Raw genomic sequence first — 17103 nt, 5'->3', positions numbered from 1 at the left:
TATTATATAAATATATTTTTACATAGGTTTATATTGTTGTTTAGTCACTAAGTTGTGTCCAACTCTTTTGTGACCCCATGGACTTTGGCCTGCCAAGCTCTTCTATCCGTAGGATTTCACAGCAAGATTACTAGAGTGGGTTATCATTTCCTACTCCAGGGGATCTTCCTGACCCAGGGATCAAACCCATGTCTCCTGCATTGTAGGCAAATTTTCTCGACTGCAAAATTTTTTGACTGCTGAGCCACCATGGAAATTTAAAACTTAGAGGTGTGCTGTGAAGCATGTTGTGGTCACAAAAGAGTCAGACACGACTAAGCAACTAAACAACAACAACGAACAACATGTTGCCCAATAATCATTAGCCAGTAGCAATATGTGGCTACTGAGCACTTGAAATACAGCTAGTCCAGAGTGAGAAGTGCTGTAAGGTAAAATGCACACCACTGATTTTCATAAAATCAATATGAATACTGAGTATAAATTCTCTCAATAATTTTTCTATTGATTACATAATGTTGAAATAATGTTTTGATATATTGGACTAAAAAAATAAATTTAAATGAACACACCTATTTTAAAAGTTTAAGTTACATTTAAAAATACATGGTTCACATTTGTAATTCTGTTAGAATTACATTTTGCTTGTAGTGCTGGTTTAGAATGCTCTACTGATCACCTAACAATTTTCTGTAATAAAAATCTAACGAGTTTCTTTTCATTTCCTGAGCCTATAACATCCTCAATTCTTTTAAAAGAGATTTTTTAATTTTGTTATCTTTCCAGTTATCAGTGGAATACAGTTTATGGAGGCAATAAACTTTAAAATAGTTCATAATTAAGTCAACATAAAATTTTACTGGAATTGTACATCTTAATGAGATAGATGGGGCTTTTTCCCCCAAATTAGTTGGTATATCCATAGATGAAAATTTATTGTATAATAAAATTTAACAGCAATTCAATTGATATTTTTTATTTTCATACTGAGACACTCTAATCATACAAATGGGTAGGGATAGAAATTTAGGGTTTTTTTAATGTTACTAAACTATTTGACCTTCATCCAAATTTCATTACAAAAATCTATAGTGGTCTACCAATAAAGTTTTAATAATCAACTGATAATTTAAATATTTAATTTTGATAAACACAAGAAACTCAAACTCCAACCTGTTTTTTGTTTGTTTTGTCTAATCATTGGAGTCATTGGCTTCTAATTTATGGTGAGTATACTGCAAAAAAAAGAATTATCAATTATTTTTACAGTATACTGCAAAAAAAAAAAGAATTACCAAAAAGCTACTCTGTGCATCTATTACTCTTTCAGTTAAAGGCTCTTTCTTCTACCAGATACAATTAAAAAGGGTAAAGACAAAATCAAAATTATATTCCTAATGATTTTGGAGATTTAATTTTTAGACAAAATATTTCTTATCACAGTCTTTAAATATATCTTTGCCAAAGCCATAGAGCTACAGATTTAGTTAATTCATTTTAAGGAAGATATGGAGTTAGGAAATCAATTCTCATTATTAAACCAGTTTGCCCACAATTAAATTTTTTTCTGTCAGAAAAGTCTGATTTGAGTTTTCAATTTAAATAATTTTTTTTAATAAAGATCCATTTGGAAACAATCTTCTGAATCTAAATTCAGCTAATTTGAGCTTCTATGATAATCTAAATTTCTATGATATAGAGATAAATAGACGAATGGATAAAGCAGAAGGCAGAAATCTGTGACACAATAAAATTAGGTATTTTTCTCAATCTCATTTTGTTTTTGCTCTCAAAGTGATCTCCCACAGGGGTGGTGGTTTTTCTGGCAATAGAAGGGACGTGGACGAGGTGACAATGTCAAGTCTAAGTATTTGAGATTGTCTCTTCATTTTTCACTCTAGAAGTTTTTACACCTTGGGGGAATGCACCACGGTAAAATCTGGAACGAATGAGAAAAAAAGCCTTTTTTTTTTAAAGTGAAAGGAGATGTCAGATGGGAGATGGGAAGGATGAGCAAGCACAATGCCTTGACCTCAGATTCATTACAAGGGAGCTAAGTTTCAGGCAGTGAGCTGATCTGGAAATTCACTCCTTTAAAGACTATGTCCCTGTAAAATTTTCAGGCAGCTCTGGAGGTTGTATATCTAGCTTGAACACTACTCCATTATCCAATTCACTGTAGCCCTGCTTCCATCTCCAGCTCCTACAGCCTGAGGTGCACAGTGCCCAGAATAATTCTTTCAGTTCCAAAATAGAAAATCACTCCTCTGCTCAAAACCTTCCAGCAGTTTCCCAATCTCACACTCAGCAAAATCCAACTATCTTGACAGCAGCCTACAGTGCTCTTAACAATTTCCCTTAAGCCCCATCAGTCCTCTAGCACAATGTCCCACTAAATTCCCTTGGCTCAGTTTGCCATTCCACACTGGGGTCTTTGATGGCCCTCAGATTCTCAAAAGGCTATCATTTCCTCCCCTAAAATGCTCTTCTCCTTGACCCCCATGACTTACAACCTCATTTTCACTAGATTGTTACTCAGATACCTTCCCAATGAGGTTTCCCCCGGCCACCCTACTACTGATCGCTCCTATTCCCCTTTTCCTGCTTTATTTTTTCCCCCAAAGTACCTATTACCATTTGACTCTATATTTTCCTGTTTATGATTTGCTTTTTAATCCTCTATAGAATGTGAGCTCATAAAAATAGGATTTTTTTAGTTCTATATTCCACTAAAATAGGGGACTTTCTACGTGGTTCAGTGGTAAAGAACCTGCCTGTAATGCAAGAGACGCAGATTCAATTCCTGGGTCAGGAAGATTCCTTGGAGAAGGAAATGGCAACCTACTCCAGTGTTCTTGCCTGAAAAATCCCATGGAGAGAGGAGCCTGGCGGGCTACAGTCCAGGAGTTTACAAAGAATCAGACACAACTTAGCAATTAAACATACACAGTTGAGCAATTAAACATCAGAAGCATTATCCAACAAATATTTCTCAAGTGAAAAAACATGTGACCCCTTTAATAAATGAGGCAAATTTCTATGTACACTGGAGAACAGCCTTATTTGTTTAAGCTTGGTTTTTTTGAATATTGTGAAATTTGAGGAATCATTAAGGCTTAAAAGAAAGTTCTAATACATAGCATCAGGTGGATCTCTGGAAAGGACACCAACATTATGCTGAATTCACCTGATTCTGTACATGTGATCCACATGTATGCATATTCCTTGGAAAGCAACATACTATTTGTATTTATTCATCCACTATTTAGCCCAATAACATACACATCATTTTCAAATGGTTTCCTCCTTTTTTAATAAAAATTGTATATTCTTTGACTCCAAAGCAGTCTCCTTAGATTTATAAGCTGTAATTAATGAAAATATTAACTTTACCAATGGCAACATATTAATTGATTCTGTTTTCATATACTTTAATCACATGTCTGAAAAAAAGCTATATGGGTGCTGCCCCTAAAATTAAATAACTTCTCTACATCAAAATGTCCAAAAAGAATGTAGCTAGAGTGTTAATCAATAGTAAATATATACAGTTGACAGCACATTGGAATTGGGTACCCTGAACTGTAGCCAGTCGTGGATGTTATCAATTTTGTCCCTAAAAGCATTTAAGGCAAGCTTGCCAGCTGTCACTTTCAGACTATAACTTTCCCTCTTGTCTTTTCAGTCATTTAAAAATCCCATTGGATTTCATTTTATTAACAAGTTAATAGATCTATTACATTTCACTGGAGTACTATTGACTATGCTTGAAAAATTATCCTCTTTGCCTTATGTCACTTGTGTAGTACTTCTTTTCCAGATATCAAAGTATCAGAACCAGAAATGCTATCAGTCTTGAAGATTGTTTAATATAGTTTGATGGACATTGAACATACTTCACAAAAACCATGAGCCGTATATATGTTATATATATAGAATCATAAATGTATATTCATTCAACAATATTTATAGAGAACTTACTATATGCTAGTTACTGTGAAGAGATACATTCACAACACATACTTGATGATCAAAGATCTAAGCTAAAAGAATACTAATACCACAGAAAATGTATGAATTATGTAAGGTGACCCAAATGGAACTCACAGAGGAAATTAAAGAAGAAATTAAAGAAGTCAAACCAAAAACAAAAGAATATTAACGATCTCAAAGATATTTATCCTATAAGCAAATAGTGATATAATCTTAGTTTAAAAATCATTCCAACTGACACCTTTAGAAAAAAATCATATAACACTTAAATTATTCCTGTGTTCATGCTCTAGAAATGGTATCCAGAGATCCACAGAGAACCACCTCAACAAAGGTAAGACAAATAATGGCCCTTAACATTCCTTTTTCCATAGAGAATGTTCCACCTAACAGACGATTTATGGGTTTCAAAGAAATGTTAAGTCCTGATGCTGGGAAAGATTGAGGGCAGAAGGAGAACAGGCCATCAGGAGATGAGATGGCTAGATGGCATCACCGATGCAAAGGACATGAACTTGGGCAAGTTTCAGGAGATGGTGAGGGACAGGGAGGCCTGGCATGCTGCAGTCCATGGGGTCCCAAACAGTCAGACGTGACTGAGTGATTGAACAACAATAAGCCTGCTAAGTGATTCATTAAAATAAGTATTATTTAAGTATGTTTTAAAAGTACCAAAAAAGACCAGTATTCTCTTTCAAGAAAAATAGTGATAAGTAGCCTCCTTTATCTTTAAAAAGACTTTTCACAAATATTCCCCTAAGGGGACGATTCACTCTTAATAAAGAATTTTCAGTGGATATACAAATGAACTATGATTTAGAATTAAAGTTCTAATGAGGTCCTTATGAAATACTAGAGTAATAATATGATTTATTTTCTGGCCATCACCTGGACTTAAACTATGAAAGACATTCAATAAAAATTGCTGAGTTTTTTATTTCTCACAAAAGGTAGCATAAAGAATAAATAAATATACTTGCTAAATACTGCCAGCTTTTAAAACTCAGATTTCAAAAATATAGTTAATGCTCCCAAAGAGTATCCTTTGTAGTCTGAAAATTCTTAGCACTTTTTCAAATAAAGATTTTATGATTTTTATTTTGAAAAAGTCTCTGAAGTTTTAGCTTTCTTTGAAGCAATGTTTCACAGCATTACATATCAGTTTGTACTTAGATATTGTAGAGCATTAGCTCTCCACAGTACAATTTATTAGTGTTTCACAGTAGAAATGAAATATAGTATGTGCATATTTTATATAGAGTATTCTCTGAAGTAATTTGAGATATTTATCAACTGTTTTTTATAACAAAAGTATGCATTTTGGAAGATATATTACCACAAGATATATTACCACAAGTATTTTTCTCTGATTATAATATTTGAAGAATAATCAATTTACATTTAATATAGATTTAATACATAGATAAAGCATATAAAATAGTAAGAAAAATTATATTTTAAATGTGGTTGAATTAACCTGAGTTTTGTAAGGTTTGAAACTAAATATTAAATGATGTACAATTACACTAATTTTGCAGGATAAATGTTATTACTTTAATTTTTAGATAATAGATCTTTAATTAAATAGATCTTTAATTAAAACTTTGAGTGAAATATATAATAAAATTCATACTATGTAAGCATCAGTTTGCATAATGCATATTCAGCAAAAGTAGGGAAAACTGAAGATAATATAAAACACCATAGCTTTATTCACAAAGTGAGTAATTTTTAGGCAAGTAATAAATGTTGGATTTTAAAATGCCCCATTTTTGCCATTGCAAAGATAGCTGGCCCTGGATTATGATTATGTGTTCATAATGTCAAGTATGCTGATGGAACTAGGCATGTTAATTACCATTTTACCTGCAGGATAGCAAACATTCAATTATTTGCAAACTTCTCAATGATTAGTTGAATTATATACAGCTTATCTGCAGTGTTCAGTGACTCTAGAATAGAGAGATAGCTGTAATTAAAAACAGCCAACTTTTCTTGGCAGTCACCTCAATGAGATAAACAGGAAAGTCTCTTAATCAGTGCTTTCTTCTCATCTATCTCTCCCAGTAACTCTTCAACAAGGAACTATAATCAGTGTTAGTCAATTCCCCAAATATGACTGATCTACAAGGCATAACAACAAATAGTAGACTGCACTTTGAACAATTCTACTTGCCATCTACCCTCTTTGGGCCATCTGGGAAGTAGATACACAAAAGCAAACTTGTTTGGTGGATGTCCCAAGTCAAACATATTTACTTAGGGCTGAAATAAAACTTGGAAAGCTTACCACATTACAGCCACCTTTTGAAGATGACTGAATAAATTTATTTTCTGAAGCTAAAAATATACCAGAATGTAAAAGGTTTATCAAACAATCCAAGTATCAGATAAAATAATCTATTAAAAACAAAATTCAGAGAACCAGAAAAGGAAAGCAGACTAAAGGATCTGTTTTCCTTCTCTAGAAGACTGCTGTATATGAAACTTCTCACCTACTGCAGAGACAAAGAGTAACATAGTGGGGACAGAATCAGCCACCAAGGACAGCTGGTTTCTTAGCCAAGTATATTCGCTAAACTTGATGACTAGAGAAATCAATGGTTATGACTTTTCTGGAACATTTTAGGAAGGAAGTATATTCTACAACATAAAAAGTTATTTTGTTAAAGCTCTTGAAATGCTCTGTAGGAAAAAAAAAAATGCTCTATAGAATTTCTGTTTATTCCCTGTGGTCATTCTTTGCTTTACAGAGCGCGTTCTCCTATGGGAAAACTCTTTTCATGGATAATATCCTAACACATAGTCCTTCTAAAGCTACAGCGTCAAAACACTTTCCTTCAACATTAAATAATACCTTACTGCTAAATTCTAGCATCTTAAAGGCACAGACAGAGCAATACGGCGTAACTGAGCGGAGGTACTGTTGGTCACAGCATGCGAAACAACCTCAGCTCAGGGCTCCTTTAGCAGAGTTTGATGGCCAGACACTTTATATGTATTTCTAATCTGAATTCAAATTAAGTTGATTGATTCCAAGGTAGCCTTTTTTTTTTTTTTTTTTAATTCTAAGAGTCAAAAAAGCACTTTCATAACCTGGAGTAGTACTGCTACTGAAGGGAAGTTCCTCATTTTCTGTTTTCAGTTGTAATTCTGTCAGCGTGCTTTATTTTGCAGACATGGGTTTATCCAGATAATGGGTTTATCCTCTATGGGAAAGAAAGTGTGTTTATTTCATTCTTTCACTAGATATCCTCACACATAGAATGTTTGAGATTTTCACACACATAATGTTACTGAAAGAGGAATACGGATTGGAATGTCTTTACTCTGCATTTTCCACTGGTGACCCTGGTTAGTTTCACTTCACCTGAACACCCACAACTTCCACTTCACCTCAGTTTCTCTGTATCTTCAGCGCAGAGTACAAGTCTCTGATGAAACATCCTTTTATCAATGAAGCCTTCCCTGCACACCCTGTATAACAAAACCCATGGCCTTCCCCAGACACCTCTTCTGCTCTCCATTCTTACATGGACTTTTGCAGTCTTCAAAGCATTTAGATCTGCCTGACCTACTATATATTCATCAATATATTAGTGTCTTATTCTAAAACATGGTTTGCTGTTCCCTTCCGTATATCCAAATCTTAAAGAGATTACTTGATTCATAGTACATATTCATTAAATAATTTGCTGAGAGGATGAATCAACAGTTTAAATTCCATTTTGAAAATGAGTTCCATTCATTAGTTTATTTAAATGTGTCCTTAAATATTTAAACATCATTGTTAATATGCATTTTCACTTTTTCTGTTCAATATTTAAACACAAAAGATATTTTGTACATAACACACATACAAAGAGCTGAGTTCTTTTAAATATCTTTTAAAATTCCAAATCATCATCAGTTGTTTAAAAGCAAGTGAAAATGTCAAATTGAAAAATTAAGGGTTTACCCCCTCAATTGTTCCAGTGAGAGTGAAATTTACTCCTAAATTTAGTGTAAAAGTAGGAATAGCAGAGACTTGATTTACTTTTTAAAATTTTATCTAAAAACTCTGGGTTTGAAAGGCCCTTACTAAGGAAAGACACTTATTCCAGGTGAAATGAGGTTAAAGTCCTTCAAGGATACTGAATGAGAAATTTGCCCACAATATCCAGTTGTGATGTACCTTCACAACCATGAAGGTACCTGAAGCTCTGTGTGCAGTGAGAATCTTCTTCAGTGTCACATGAGCAAATGAGTCCTTCAGAGTCTCTGAGAATAAGAATCTGCCTGCCAATGCGGGGGTTTGATCCTGGCCTGGGGAAGATTCCACATGCCATGGAGCAACTAGGCCTGTGAGCCATAACTACTGAGCCCACATTCTAGAAACTGCCAGCCGCAACTACGGAGCCTGCATGCCCAGAGTCCATGCTCTGGGAGAAGCCACAACACTGAGAAGCCCACACACCACAAGGAAGAACAGCCCCTACTCTCAGCAACTAGCGAAAGCCAGTGCAATACAACAAAGACTCAGCACAGCCAAAAAATTTTAAAAAAAAGAAACTCACAGATTATACCTTAAACTGCTTTCACCAAGTCAGTTTGTGATTTTAATTAAGTAATTAAAGATAAGAAAAATGTGCTTTGTGCATACACGCCAAGCTGCTTCAACAGCAACTCAAAGACAATGCCATTCAGATGGGGATGATATTGTCATTTAAAACCTCTAATTCCCTTTGAACTCTAAAGAATAGCAGCTTTTTCTGGCTTATTACCTAATTTTGATAGTTGTATTTTTGTGACCTACTCTCCTTGATTTCTTCACAACCTGAGTGTGTTCAACCCATCTGTTAACCAACTGAATTTGATCATTAGCCAGAGCTTTAAGGTCATTGTAAAGGCAGAATTCATGGTCCCTGTAGATATCTCCAGATACCACTCCTTTCATTTTTAATCTTATTTTAAATAACTGAGGCATTCTTATGTAAGAGGTTCACAGATAAATTCAAGTACTTAAAGCTCCAGCTGAATCAGCAGCCCCTAATTCTCTTCTTTCTACCCTCACCATAAATCCCAAATTTCCCAGCTCTTCTTGGAGCTATGACGTAAATTTCTCACTACTGCAAATATACAAAGCCAGTAAGGGAAAATCGCTTGCTTTATTAGTCTAAAAGAAAGTGAAATCACTCAGTCACGTCTGACTCTTTGCAATCCCATTGACTGTAGCCTGCCAGACTCCTCCATCCAAGGGATTTTCCAGGCAAGAATACTGGAGTGGGTTGCCATTTCCTTCTCCAGGGGATCTTCTTGACCCAGGAATCGAACCCAGGTCTCCCGCATTGCAGGCAGACGCTTTACCATCTGAGCCACCAGGGAAGCTTATTAGTCTAAGAAGGAGAAATATCCTTTTTTCTCTTGGTTCCATGAAAGAAATAATAGTTTTTACTAGGAAGAATTAACATTTATTAAGTGTTTATTTATTTAGTGCCTATTATGTGTTATTCATTTTATATGTGATATTCTATTAATATTCACAGTGAAGTGAGTTATACTTTATGGATAAGAAACTGAATTAGAGAAGGAAATTTCTCAAACACATGCTGGCAGAGCCCCAACACAAACTTGAGTATGTGTAACTCTTCCTTCAAATATAGGGTGAGGCTACACATGTAAAATCCTAGAAATGTCCCAAAAGTTAGGTTTACAGAACACAGAGGGGCTTCCCAGGTGGTGCTAGTGGTAAAGAACCCACCTGCCAATGCAGGAGACGTAAGCGACATGAGTTCAGTTCCTGGGTTGGAAAGATTATCTGAAGGAGGAAATGGCAGCCCATTCCAGTAATTCTGCCTGGAGAATCTCATGGACAGAGGACCGTGGACAGGCTACAGTCCATAGGGTCACACAGAGTTGGACACTACTGAAGTGACTTAGCATGCATGCACAAAGGCATATTTCTTATCTTCCATTACTTAATTAAAAAGTAATGGAAGCAGTTTAACTTGGTGAAAGCAGTTTAAGGTATAATCTGTGAGTTCCTCTTTTTTTTTCTTTTTTAAGTTTTTTTGGCTGTGCTGAGTCTTTGTTGTATTGCACTGGCTTTCCCTAGTTGCTGAGAGTAGGGGCTACTGTTCCACACTAGCTACTGTTCCACAAGGATGTGGTGTGTGGGCTTCTCAGTGTTGTGGCTTCTCCCAGAGCATGAACTCTGGGCATGCAGGCTCCGTAGTTGAGGCTGGCAGTTTCTAGTGTGTGGGCTCAGCGGTTATGGTTCACAGGCTTAGCTGCTCCATGGCACGTGGAACCTTCCCGGACCAGGATCGAACCCCCACATTGGCAGGCAGATTCTCATTCACTGTGCCCTCAGGGAAGTCCCTGTGTTGGTTTCTTTTTATGGGCAATTCTTACTCCATTCAGTTCAGTTAAGTTCAGTTAAGTCCAGTTCAGTTCAGTCGCTCAGTCATATCCAACTCTTTGCACCCCATGAATCGCACATGCCTGGCCTCCCTGTCCATCACCAACTCCGGGAGTTTACTCAAACTCATGTCCATTGAGTCAGTGGTGCCATCCAGCCATCTCATCCTCTGTCATCCCCTTCTCCTCCTGCCTTCAATCCCTCCCAGCATCAGGGTCTTTTCCAATGAGTCAACTCTTTGCATGAGGTGGCCAAAGTATTGGAGTTTCAGCTTCAGCGTCAGTCCTTCCAATGAACACCCAGGACTGATCTCCTTTAGGATGGACTGGTTGCATCTCCTTGCAGTCCAAGGGACTGTCAAGAGTCTTCTCCAACACCACGGTTCAAAAGCATCAATTCTTCGGTGCTCAGCTTTCTTCACAGTCCAACTCTCACATCCATACATGACCACTGGAAAAACCACAGCCTTGACTAGATGGCCTTTGTTGGCCAAGTAATGTCTCTGGCTTTTAATAGGCTGTTTAGGTTTGTCATAACTTTCCTTCCAAGGGGTAAGCATCTTTTAATTTCATGGCTGCAATCTCCATCTGCAGTGATTTTGGAGCCCAAAAAAATAAAGTCTGACACTGTTTCCACTATTTCCCCATCTACTTCCCATGAAGTGGTGGGACCAGATGCCATGATCTTAGTTTTCTAAATGTTGAGCTTTAAGCCAACTTTTTCACTGTCCTCTTTCACTTTCATCAAGAGGCTCTTTAGTTCTTCTTCACTTTCTGCCATAAGGGTGGTGTCATCTGCATATCTGAGGTTATTGATATTTCTCCCGGCAATCTCGATTCCAGCTTGTGTTTCCTTCAGTCCAGCGTTTCTCATGATGTACTCTGCATACATGGATCCTGTCAAATGCAAGACTGGTCAAAACCACTCAAGCTTCTCATCCAAGAAAAATTTTGGCCCACAGCCAAGTCTGGAAAGGTCTCAATATTTCAGCACTTTCACTGAATGCAGACTTCGACTCTTCCCCTCTGCATGTACTGCCCTGAGGACTGGCCTAGGGAGTCAGACTCACTCACAGCTCACATATCCTTGACAATAAGGCCAGTAAGGGCGATCTTTCCCAAAAGATTCACAGCAATTTATCAGCTTTAAGAGACAAAAATCATCATCAACAAGGCTTGGATATTTATGTTAAAGAACTATAGTCACAGAACTAGACACTGTCATCCGAGAAAGTCTCTCCACTGGGTGGGGATAGAAGAAAGTCAGGAAGTTAATGACTAAGAAAACTGACCTCAGGCCAATCATCTAAAACTCAAGGAAAGCAGCCTGATTGAGGGCAGTCTGACAGCAGGTGGCATGGAGCAATCACCAGAATGAATGAGGGGATATATTAAAGTTTTAAGAAAGATTAATATGAACAAGGAAAAAACAGCAGGCTCAGGGGTGGGGGCAGGTAGAGGGATGACAGCAGGGTCCACTGATAAGGTCTCCAGGCCACTGTAATAAAACCAGAATCCCAGGTACACAAACTGCAGTCAAAAGATAGAGACTGGTCACAAAAACCAAGGCAGGGTGGAGCCCTTCTGCTACAATCGTGATAGAAGATTTGTAACATCAACAGCAAGGTTAATTTCTTGCTGAGTTATAGCTCTTTAAATTCTTCCTGACAAAGACAAGAATCAACTCCAGCACCTGGGGAATTCTAAATAGGCAGATTAAAGCAAACAAAGCCCTAACCTCCTAGACTATTTCAAAGGCTGTGTATTCCTTTAACTAGGCATCAACAAACTTTGTCCATGAAGTATCAAATTGTAAACATTTTATAGTTTGAGGGCCATACAATTCATTCCTTGTGGCGCAACTACTCATGTCTGCCACTGTACCGCAAATCAGCCACAGATAATGTATAAAGAAATGACCATCACCGTGATGCAGTAAAAATTTATTTTGGAGGTTGAAATTTGAATTTCATATAATTTTCATTGGTCATGGAATATTATTCTTTTATGAGTTTATTTTTTTCCCTTGAATCACTTAAAAAGATAAAATCCATCCTAGTTTACAGGCCATGTCAAAATAGGTTACAGTTCAGATCTGGCCCGCAGCACATAGGTCACCAACCTCTTCCTTGGATGACATAATGTCTGATAGCTTCCTATGCAAAGGGACTCTCTAGCTCTCCCATCATTTGTAAAATAGGGAGCAGCGACAATTCTTCAGCTAAACGAATCACCACACCCTTGACAACTAAAGTGCTCCCAAATGTACATATTTATCTCTCATTATTAACAGGAGGTGCAATATTAGTAATGTCCACACCACTTTTGCATGGTTCTTTAACCTTCATTCAAAAAGCTGTACAATGATATAGAGTATCAAGAATGGAGGCATCAACATTTGGCAAACACATAGGTACACAGTCAATTCCAGGTCACCAGTACTTTCAAAACTCTCAAGTTTTTTATGATTTATTAAGTTATCCCTTCCTTCTTCTTCTCCCTTAGAATGAACTTTGATAACCCTAGCACAATATAAATCTACACTATCTCAAGCACAGTCATATTTTCTAGGAAATAAAGAATACTTTTCCCTTTACACAGGCTCATTTGTTGGTCCTTTCATAAAACAAGTCCAGTGTTTGAAGAAAACCACCTTAGTCTGAAATTAGATGATGAGTTGATCAAAGCCAGTGATCAAGCCATTGGGGTGAGGTTGGGGAGGACAAAGCTCAGCAACTGAAACTTTGAAATTGTCCCTGTGTTTTTCTATAAATGAAAAATTTTAAGTTTTCTTTTCATGTTTTTTTTTTTTTTTTCATTTTAAAACCTTGCTTCCTGAGTATCAAAGTAACACTTGCTTATTTGTGTGTATAGTAATTTCAAGCCCCTCCCCTCCATTCTCATTTTGTACTATTTTCCAAAATAATGCCTTTTAAAAGATCTGGGATTCTGCTTCATGTAGTTATTCTTTGCTACTGTCACACCTCTCACTGCAATAAAGTATGAAAAGGTTAGAGCACTCATTTCATCAACCCTACCTAGAAATATACTTTTTCCAACCCAAGAGAATTAAAATCTAAATTTGGAAAGTGAGGGGTAGGAGAAAAAATAAAAGTAACTCTCTGCAAAAGATATGTAAAATAAAAAGAAGTAGGTTTGAAATAAGAAGTGCCCCAAGATAAAAGAATTTTCTTGTTTGAAAATTTTGTATGGTTCATGCTTAATTATTTATACTAATGAAGGACAAGAGATATACAAGAGTGAATAAACCAAAACCATTTATTATTCTATTGAAGGTCCAATAGGAGTTTTTTCAAAGTCTGAGGTTTGATCTTCTTTTCATTTCAATGTATGACAAAAACCACTGCAATGATGTAAAGTAATTAGCCTCCAACTAATAAAAATAAATGGAAAAAAATAAAATAAAAATAAAAAAAAAATAAAATAATTTAACCATCTTATAACAACAAAATGCATGCCTATACATTCAATCTATTTGTAAAGGGTTGGAAAAAAAAAAATCTTCCCTAAAACACTGTAAAGATACCACTTGATTGTATTCCAAGCACAACAGTAGCTAAAACAAAACTAGAAATTAAATGAACACTATGCACAGATTATACACAATGAATAACAATAGGTACCATTTGTTGGTACTAAACATATGTCATGCACTACACTATGTGATTTAAAGATAATCTTCATTTAATCCACTCAAAACCCTATCAAGGAAGTAATATTTTGGTTTCTATTTTACAGATGGTAACATGCTTAAATTGCAATGGTCCTTAAGCATGTTGAAGTCCTACTCTATGCTTTTATACAAGGTAGAAACTGGATTCCAGAAGGCTGTCACGCACCATGGATCATCATCAACAAAGCTGTGGTTAGCAGAGCCTAGGCCTTTAGAGTCCACTTTCTTCCTGGCACAATCTTGTCTCCCAAAGATTTGCAAAATAGACTTTGTACAGGTCCACAGTTGGGATCTGTATTGTGGTCATTTGTTTTAGAGCTCAGAGCCAAGTAAACTAAATATTCTTGCTTCATTCATTAAATATTTATTGTGCATATAACTGTGCTAAACATGGCTCTAAGAACCATGGAGTGAGCAATGAACAAAATCTTGGCCTCTTTCTCATATGTTTCCCGGGTTTGTAATTTCCAGGTAGAACTTTTTACATACCAACTTCATGGAAAATATCTTGTAATAAAATATGTAGGAAAATGTTTTTCTAAAACTCAAATATAAGTTTTTCACAAAATGTGCATGAAGACTTTCAAATTATATCTACAAAACAACTGCAAAATATCCAAGTCATGTGTTGACATTTTGACAGTCAATGTCAACCCAGGGGATGTATGTCCAAAAAAGTGAGGTGTTCCTACATATAAAGCAACTGATTGTTAAAAATTAGATTATCCGACTGGAGCACAGAAAATTATTTTTTTCATGTGTTTTACATTCTTATATGTCAAGTTTTTTGTTTTTTGGTTTTTTTTACTTTTATATAAATGTTTTCGTTACACATTGGGAAATTGGTTATGGGTCTTGGGTTGACATATAGTGAACTCTTGAAATAACGGGAAATAGGGAAATAGGTTTCCAGTTAACATTTTCACATGTGTTTTTCTGGAATGGATTATGAAGATTAAGAGGGAGATGCCTAGCAGACAGAAATCTCTATTGTGGTGGAGTTTACATTCTAAAGGGAAGAAAAAGACAGTTAACATGATAAATAAGTATACTACATGGTATGTTAGATTGTGATAAGTATTACAAAAGAATAATTAAACCAGGAGTGGGATGGGAGTATGCGTGTGTGTGGCAGGGATGAATGTGATTTAGGTTAGGGGTTTTTAAGAAAGACCTCACTCAAATACATGTACATCCATGGCTAATTCATGTCAATGTATGACAAAAACCACTACAATATTGTAAAGTAACTAGCCTCCAACTAATAAAAATAAATAAAAAAAAAAAAAAAAGAAAGAAAGAAAGACCTCACTCAGAAAGTGACAACTGAATAAAAAACCTGAGTGGGGTGAAAAAGCCCACTACAGATGTTAGTGAAGAACATTCCAGACAGAAACGAACATAAAAAAATGTTCCTGGCGAATTTCAAGAATATCAGATTGGAACCTGGCTAGAAGAAATAACAAGGGACAGAGGGAAAGAATGACTTCAGAGAAGCAGCGGTGTGGGGTGAGGGGCGGGGAGGACATACAGAAATAATGATGGCGGTAACAAGGGAAAGCGACAGTTCTTTTTCTGGTATTGAACCACTGTCAGTCCACCAAGGTATTTTCATTTTCTTTTTATTTTACCTAAGGTAGCAGCCTTGCACATAAATCTTCACCCATTTGCTTTCTTTGGAACTGTGAGATAATAAGAAAGTTAATTATGGGAAAGGTCTGTTTCATGGTCACAGTTACTACAGAAACCAATCAAATTCCATGGTACACAGTCCCATTTGTGTGCCTTTTTATTCCTCATTTCCTAAACTTACATCTAGTACAAAATGGCACATGGAACATGCCCTCCTTTGCTGAAGACCAACTTAACACAATACACTGAAGCATGTTGACAAGAAGCATTCTGGAAACTCCCTCCCCTAGAATTGTCTCAAAATGGACTCTCTCTCCAAGGACAGGAGTCCCACCAAAAGACAGAAGGCAGGTGAACTCTGACGAGCCCTCTTAACACAGTGATTCCATTATCCATCTCCGAGGGTCATTTGTAGGGGTAAATTATTTAATGATTATAAAGAGATTTTATTTTCTTCACAGGAAAATAATGTGCTACATAAATCATATATGGATTTCTGTCAAGTTGAAATGTTGCTCAAAACTATGTACCTCCTAACCAGGTACTTTTTTTCTTTAAATACCAGAGGGCTGCTGTCATGAAATTTAATTTGATCACGAAATGCTTAACAAAGACCAAGACATGAGGGAAGCAGAGGTCAGACCCAGACACATGGGCTAGGAAAAAGAATGATGATACAGATTCTGGTGACAGCTCTGTGCTGACACAGAGCAGATGAGGAGAAAGACACAAACTTTGAAGGTGAAAAGGAGGCTAAATCAAAGAGGGTAGGCTGAAAAACTGAAAAGCTTTTAAAATAGCATTTCCCAGGCAAGTGGTAGGTTGAATCATCTTTTGTGATGCTATCAGGATGTTTCTTTCTACATAAGAGCACCTTGGGGTTAAAGAAAGATCACCATTCAAAGAGTTTAAACAAGGAGGGGCAGGAAAAGCAGAAAGCCAATTGAAAAGACAACTCGGAACAGAATTAAACACAGTTGACTGCCTGATGACTTAGTAAAACAAAAAAGCAGCAGTGATAATAGTGCCATTGGGAAAATAAATTTCATTGTACCTTCTTATCATTATACATATTTTATTCTTAACTTGGAGAGTCAAGATTCTTTCAACACTACAAGTTAAATATAGCAAGTTATATAACCTCATCATTTTTTCAAGAGGAAAAATGGAAAACTTCAATGTATGAGAAGGCTATGGTTCTAATGTATAAAGAACAAATTTTAAAAGAAACATGTTTTCCAAGTGTGAATGGTGCAAGATGGGAAACAAAATTTTGGGGTGGGGAGGGGAGGAGAGTCAGTTCCAATTTGAAACTATGCCAAGATTACTAATCACCACCCATTGCTTGGCTGATTTTAGAGTCTGAGCAGTTTTCAATAGGTTCT

Source organism: Odocoileus virginianus, chromosome 19, assembly GCF_023699985.2.
Source record: "Odocoileus virginianus isolate 20LAN1187 ecotype Illinois chromosome 19, Ovbor_1.2, whole genome shotgun sequence".
NCBI lineage: Eukaryota > Metazoa > Chordata > Mammalia > Artiodactyla > Cervidae > Odocoileus > Odocoileus virginianus.
This window is presented reverse-complemented; position numbering follows the sequence as displayed.